We start from the raw sequence: 7,282 nt of genomic DNA on the forward strand, positions 1-7,282 counted from the left end.
CCCTTTAATTCGCTCCGACCTGCATTCTGCCTCCATTGCTCTGCTAACCTTGCTTTTACTATGTCTCTGTCTCCATACTGAAAAATTAAAAAAGAAAAACACACACTTTTTGTGATGTTAATAGCTAATGTTATTGACTGCATGGTGTTTACCAGGTATTATTGTATGCAATTTAGGTGTTGCATTTTTTTTCCTATTATTGATACTTTACTTAAACAAGAAAGTACAATTTCTTAAGGGGTTTCATAGTTGAAAAAGCTACAATTATATCATGTTGCAAATACATTTTTAAGTTTTTTTTCCTTATAACATTAAAAAAATGCTGTAAATGGAACTGTTTGGCTTTGATTGTATATATTTCTTCATAGTCTTTATATGGTATCTGCACAAAGAAATATCTTCTACCTTTGTTCCAATTAATTGTTATATGTAAGTTGCTTTTTATTCCAGTGTATCCAGAGTGGTGAAATAACAAGGCCAGCCGTGTTGCCAAAGTTTGCTCCAAGCATATAGGAGGAGATGGGCCACATGTACGAACTCACTGACCTTGAGGATGTTACATATCCTGTACGTGTTAGTTTCCTTATCTGCCATGGTCTTTTCCCATCCAGTGGTATAGAAAGTACTCCAAGACATGTTGCCACAAAACTAGAAATTGTAGTGATCTGGACACTATTCTCCCAAGTGAATATAACTCCCTTTCCAGTGAAAACTCTTATCCATGCTTTGAGATTTGGTCCTAACAAAAATAAACTTGGTAGAGTAGTAAAAGCAGACAAAATAACCACAAATAAAAATGTTTCCATCTTCAACTCTAATGGTGGCACTCCATATAGAACAAAAATTGCATGAATTACATGCAAGAAACAAGACATAAGAAATTAATACAGCATTTCAAAAATCCAGTCACCTTGTGTGATGATAAACTTCTTTTAGAGGATGCATTTGGTTTTGCTACTAAATATAAAACTGGATTGACAGCAGTTAGAAAAACACAACAGATGCACAACCGTATTAAGTGTGCTTCCAATACTGAGGAGTTCTCCAAAAAGAATGATGGAATGAAGATGATCAGGCTAATTGAAAATACGCATAAAAGATGATTATACAATAGTCTCTTGATACCAGTGTCTTTCATTGTGTTTTCTTCGGTGGCTATCTGACTCTCCCACCTGCAAAAGGAAAGGGACACTGAGGCCTTCTGACATCAGGTATGACTCCCTGCCCTGACCTTTCTATGTGTTGTATTTAATGCATCGAAGAAACCTATAAAGTAAGTCGTATTATCATTTAATTTTATATGATTTTGTAAGTATATTTGAAATTCCTGCATCAGAGCCTCATAGGCAGCTCACAATTATGCTGTTAAACCAGAACTCTTGATTTCCAACCTCTCTTTCAGGAACTGAGATAGGAATAACTTCAGTTTACATCCCTTTCTTTCTTGGTGATCTATCTATCGATCTGTCCATCATCTACCTATCTATTTATCTATCTATCTATCATTTATCTATAGATAGACTGATACATTTCTATCAAATCTAATTTATCACCAACTCTGGTCCATTCTACCTTCACAATATTTGGATCTGTTCAATTATTTCTAATTCACTGACACTAACCTGGCACAAGTTCACCTCTAATTGGACAATGGCAAGAATCACTTGATTAGTTCTTTGCTTAGACTATTCTCTCTTTTGAATGAGTAGATCTCCTTACAGAGAAGTTAGTTGTGGATGCTGTCCCCTTCTTCTTCCTGAATGAGTTCCTTCAGGGTTAGGCTGGAGCTGATTTTTTTTTTTTTTTTTTTTTTTTTTTTTACCATAAACATCATTTTGGTATTATTGCATAATATTCCATCTTGTAGCTATATATCATTTAACTATTTCTCTGCTTCAGATCATTTAAATAATTCCTAATTTAAAAAATTTTAGATTTCATTTATTAGAGCAGATTTAGATTGACAGAAAAACTTAGCAAAATATGCAAGGTTCCCATATACAGCCTCTTCCCTCCTTCCGGTTTTTTCTACTATTAATATCTTGTATTAATGTGGTATATTTGTTATACTTGATGAACCAGTATTGATACATTATGATAAACTTTGTCCATAGGTTACATTAGAGTTCACTGTGTGATACAATAATTTGTATGGGTTTTGAAAAATGCGTAATATAATATATCAGACATTAGAGTATCATAAAAAACAGTTTCACTGACCTAAAAGTTCCCTGTATTCCAGCCTTCCAACCTCCCTCCTTGCCTCCAAACCCCTGGAAATCTCTATTTTGACTTTGTTTTTGCCTTCTCCCCATCTCTATCTGCCCACTGCCCCACCTCCACAAGCACAGTCAATTTCCAAGCACCATCACAAGAACTAATATCTCCAAACACAGATTTTAGAGAAAGACAAGTGTAGCTTTATATTTTCTATCTCCCTCATAGAATTCTAGGTCTTTGAGGAATCTTAAAGATTATCTAATCCAATGATTTTTGTTCTTCAATATTTTTGTGTACAATTCGTTATTCTATTTTTTTTTTTATTGTAAGTGGAAGAAGGTAGGGGTCTGAACCAACATGAAATTTTATTTTGTAAGTAGAACAAGTGAACAGAATTATAAATTGCAGAGCCAGAGGCATCAGGCCAGCTTGGTATAGTCTTGCAAATCAAATATCTTATGGGTCTGCTTAGACCAACTGCATGTCGGTCTGTGATTTCAGCATGCCAGGAGTATGCACATACTTACAGGGGAGAAGAGTCAGAGGTCAAAGACACAATAAATATTATGTGGTGTGATGGTTAATTTTATGTATCAATTTTGCTAGGTAGGCCACAGTGACCAGATAGCTGGTCAAACATTATTCTGGATATTTTGGAGAAGATGTTTTTTGGATGAGATTAACATTAAAATTGGTGGACTTTGAGTAAAGCAGATTGCCCTCCATAATGTGAGTGGGCTTCATCCAATCAGCTGAAGGCTGGAATAGAACAAAAGGTAGAGAATTCTGTCAGCAGGCAGCCTTTGAACTTGAACTGCAACATCGACTTTTCTTCAGGTCTTTATTTTTGTGGCTTTCCCTGCGGATTTTGGACTTGCCAGCATCCATAATCGTGTGAGCCAATTTCTTAAAATAACTTTTTCTCTCTTTATGCATTCGATTGGTTCTATTTCTCTTGAGAACCCAAATATACTGAACTCAAAGTTGATGGGAAACAGTGAGTCATATTTTTTTGGTAGATATCATTAAGAGGATGCTAATTTTTGCTAGCTGTTTTTAAAAACCTACTTTCCACTGGACTACTTCTGGTTTCCACCGTGGAGTCAAAAGGTAGAGTGAAGAGAGTGGGAGATATGTGGGAAGATGGGGGTGGGTGAGTATTACCGCCTTAGCTTCCTAACTTCCAATTGAATGTAACTCCCTCGGTAATATATTTTCTTATAGCAGGCAGTGGCTTTCAAGATAATTGCTTAGACTTCATGGCTCCTCAGAGTAATATGATTAATACTCCTGTGATGTGAGTAACGGTGATGCATCTTCCTCAGAAAGCGGTTTTAAAACATCAGGTCTCATACAGTTTCTCTCTCGCATTTTTTTATAGTTCCTCTGCTTATAGAAAGCTACAGTACGAGACTAAAGAAGTAGGAAACTATAGTTAAATCAGCCCTTCACTATTTTCAATGTTCCAGAAAAGTGACATCTTTTCTTGTCATCTTTTTTCTTTACAGGAAAAATATTAGCAAGGACTTTTCAAAGAAAACTTCAAAAGAATCACAGAATTTCTAAGATGGGTAGGAAGGAATGGGGATTTTTTCCCATCTTAAGAGAGATGGGAGAATTCATTAAAAAGGCAGCAAGAATTGTGTATGGATTTTATTAGGAAATATCCATTTATTTAACAAATGCTTGGGAACGCTTCATTGTGTCAAAGGTTCTGTGATTCAGGATCTGTTTACAATGATGAGTAAGACATTGTCCCTAACTTCAGTAAGTTCATTATTTAGAAGAAAAATAGCCAGTCAAACAATTACTTATGATATAGTATGATAAGCACCATATTATTTCAGGGGTGCAGAAATAAATCTGTGAAGAAATAATATTCAAGAGTACTTTCAGGCAGGGTAAAAATATGAATGAATGGCATGAGACAAAAGTGTATTTGTCAGGCACTGCACTGGTAAATGCAGTTAAAAAAATTACTTTTTTTTTTTTTTTTTAGACGGAGTCTAGCTCTGTTGCCAGGCTGGGGTGCAGTGGCGCGATCTCGGCTCACTGCAACCTCCACCTCTCGGGTTCAAGCGATTCTCTTGTCTCAGTCTCCTGAGTAGCTGGGATTATAGGCATCACGTGCAGCCAACTTTTGTATTTTTAGTAGAGACGGGGTTTCACCATGTTGGCCAGGATGGTCTCGATCTCCCGATCTCGTGATCCACCCACCTCAGTCTCCCAAAGTGCACATTGTTTTTAAAAGTGGTTTTTTGGGAAAGATTATTACTGCTAAGCTGACGTTGTTTGTGTTGGGCATGGTGGCTCGCACATGCAATTCCAGTGCTTTGGGAGGCTGAGGCAGGAGGATCACTCAAGGCCGGGAGTTCGAGACCGGCTTGGGTAACATAGTGAGACCCCCATCTCTGCAAAAAATAATTTTCAAAAAAATTAACGAGGCATGGTGGTGTGTGCCTGTAGTACCAGCACTTGGGATGCTGAGGTGGGAGAATCCTTGAGCCCAAAAATTCAAGGCAGCAGTGAGCCATGATTGCACTACTGCACTCCAGCCTGGGCAACAGAGTGAGACCCTGTCTGATGCGGTGTGGCTGTGTCCTCACCCAAATCCTATCTTGAATTGTAGCTCCCACAATTCCCATGTGTTGTGGGAGGGACCTGGTGGCAGGTAATTGAATCATGAGGGGCGGGTCTTTCCCATGCTGTTCTCGTGATAGTGAATAAGTCTCATGAGATCTGATGGTTTTATGAAGGGCAGTTCCCCCGCACACACTCTCTTGCCTGCTGCCACGTAGGATGTGACTTTGCTCCTCAGTTGCCTTCTGCCACGACTGTGAGGTCTCCCCAGCCATGTGGAACTGTGAGTCAATTAAACCTCTTTCCTTTATAAATTTTTTCCTCAGAGTCTCAGGTATGTCTTTATTAGCAGCGTGAGAACAGACTAATACACTGTTTCTAAAAAAAAATTTAAAATTTCAAATTTGCCATCCCATTACTGGGTATATACCCAAAGGATTATAAGTCTTACTACTATAAAGACACATGCACACGTATGTTTATTGTGGCACTATTCACAATAGCTAAGACTTGGAATCAACCCAAATGTCCATCAGTGACAGACTGGATTAAGAAAATGTGGCACATATACACCATGGAATACTATGCAGCCATAAAAAAGGATGAGTTCGTGTCCTTTGTAGGGACATGGATGCAGCTGGAAAGCATCATTCTCAGCAAACTATCACAAGAACAGAAAACCAAATACCACATGTTCTCACTCATAGGTGGGAATTGAACAATGAGATCACTTGGACACAGGAAGGGGAACATCACACACCGGGTCCTATTGTGGGGAGGGGGTGGGGGGAGGATAGCATTAGGAGATATGCCTAATGTAAATGACGAGTTAATGGGTGCAGCACACCAACATGGCACATGTATACATATGTAACAAACCTGCACGTTGTGCACATGGACCCTAGAGCTTAAAGTATAATAATAATAAAAAAGAGAGCACCTAAAAAAAGAAATCAAATTAGAGATTTCAAGTTACTGTTGTGTTTTAGTTTTTAAAATCTTTTCAGAAGATTACAGAAAACACAGAGAACAGAAAATAAAACAGTGAAGATGTATATGAGAGGCCTGATGGATGCAGTAAATTATTTTCTTTAAAAAAATATTAAATTGTTAAATTGGAAACAATGCTAAATAAATTTATAAAAATAAAGGCTGGTTGTTCAAATGTTCATAAGAAAATTTCAAATAGACCTATAATCTTCAAAATCTTGCAAGAAATAGAAAATCGTGTTTGTCTGGATGAGGTATGCCTTTGTGGTTGTTGAAAAGGGTTTACGAATAGCTTTAAACAGTTACGTGTTCTTATTTAATCTAGTGAAATATCACCTTTTAGGATTATTCCAGCAAAACAGAAAAGAAATAATTTCCCTTGGTCCAAGGCATCTGTACAGATTATAGAAAGAAATTTTTAAAAAAGTGAAAGCATTAGGTGTATTATTTGACTTTGAATTTATTTCCTTTCTCTCCTTTATATGTCTGTAAACTACACTTTAAAAGTCTCTGACAATTTCCGAGGATAAAAAGGACAGGACTGCTGTCTCTTGTCTGAACTGCCCCGCAGGAAGCCACTGTCTGCTCACGAGACTGCACTGAAGACATACGTATCCCTGTGAAATCAAAGTGATTGGACATTGTCCTAACAATGATTAAAATTTTGTTTTTAAAAAGCATGTGGATATTTTAGATATGTGCAGACATTCTTTTATCTTAAAGTCTAACAAATTACCTAAATTAACTTCATGCCGAGGAGTAGAGATATTACTCAATTGTAAGAAACCTCATTCTGAGTGAGAATTACAGTACAATTGCCTCTGTGTTTTGAATGAGGCACTTCAATGTGAATAAAAAGATACACATATTGCATTCTAGAAAGGAAAATAACGACTTCACATAAAACTTCTCATGCTATCGTTTTTCTGTTATTTTATGCAATTCAAAAGTGGCATGAGTGCAGATTGGAGAACTTTGCGAAAATCATAAATTTTCATTTTCAAAACAATATACTTAACAATTGCATTAGCAGTAAAGAGTTTTCTTCTGAGCTATTGTTCATGATGACTGTGTCTCGATGTGGAATCTGAAGGAATTCTAATATCAGCAGTCTGTGAACAATGTGAAAATCACCACCTAAGTTTATTGCAGGCACAATTCCTTTCCTTTTCATGGACTGGTAGAACTGATTCAAGACCTACAAAATTATACGAGGAATGAGCTTTTGAAGCATATTTGTCAAACGCTGGACTATATGCAGCAATGTGAAGAGAATAAACCAGTTCTAAAGATGTAGGCATCTTGACATTGTGAATATAAAACATGGACTCTATCATCCATGCTTTCTTATCTAAGTCTGCAAAATGTCCATACATAGGAGCTGCACTCTTGGTCACACAGGTAAATTAAGGTGGGTGACTAAAATTGTGTAGGATTTTAAAAAAATCAATCTTACTGTTCAAAATTATAGGAAGGCTTGAATAAGTATCAT

General features: G+C 36.9%; 1 pseudogene; it reads right to left on the reverse strand.

Moving 5' to 3' along the window:
- Positions 1–416: 416 nt before the first annotated feature.
- On the reverse strand, positions 417–1,138 carry LOC102139755 (phosphatidylinositol-glycan biosynthesis class F protein-like; annotated as a pseudogene).
- Positions 1,139–7,282: the final 6,144 nt, after the last annotated feature.

Source organism: Macaca fascicularis, chromosome X, assembly GCF_037993035.2.
Source record: "Macaca fascicularis isolate 582-1 chromosome X, T2T-MFA8v1.1".
Lineage (NCBI taxonomy): Eukaryota > Metazoa > Chordata > Mammalia > Primates > Cercopithecidae > Macaca > Macaca fascicularis.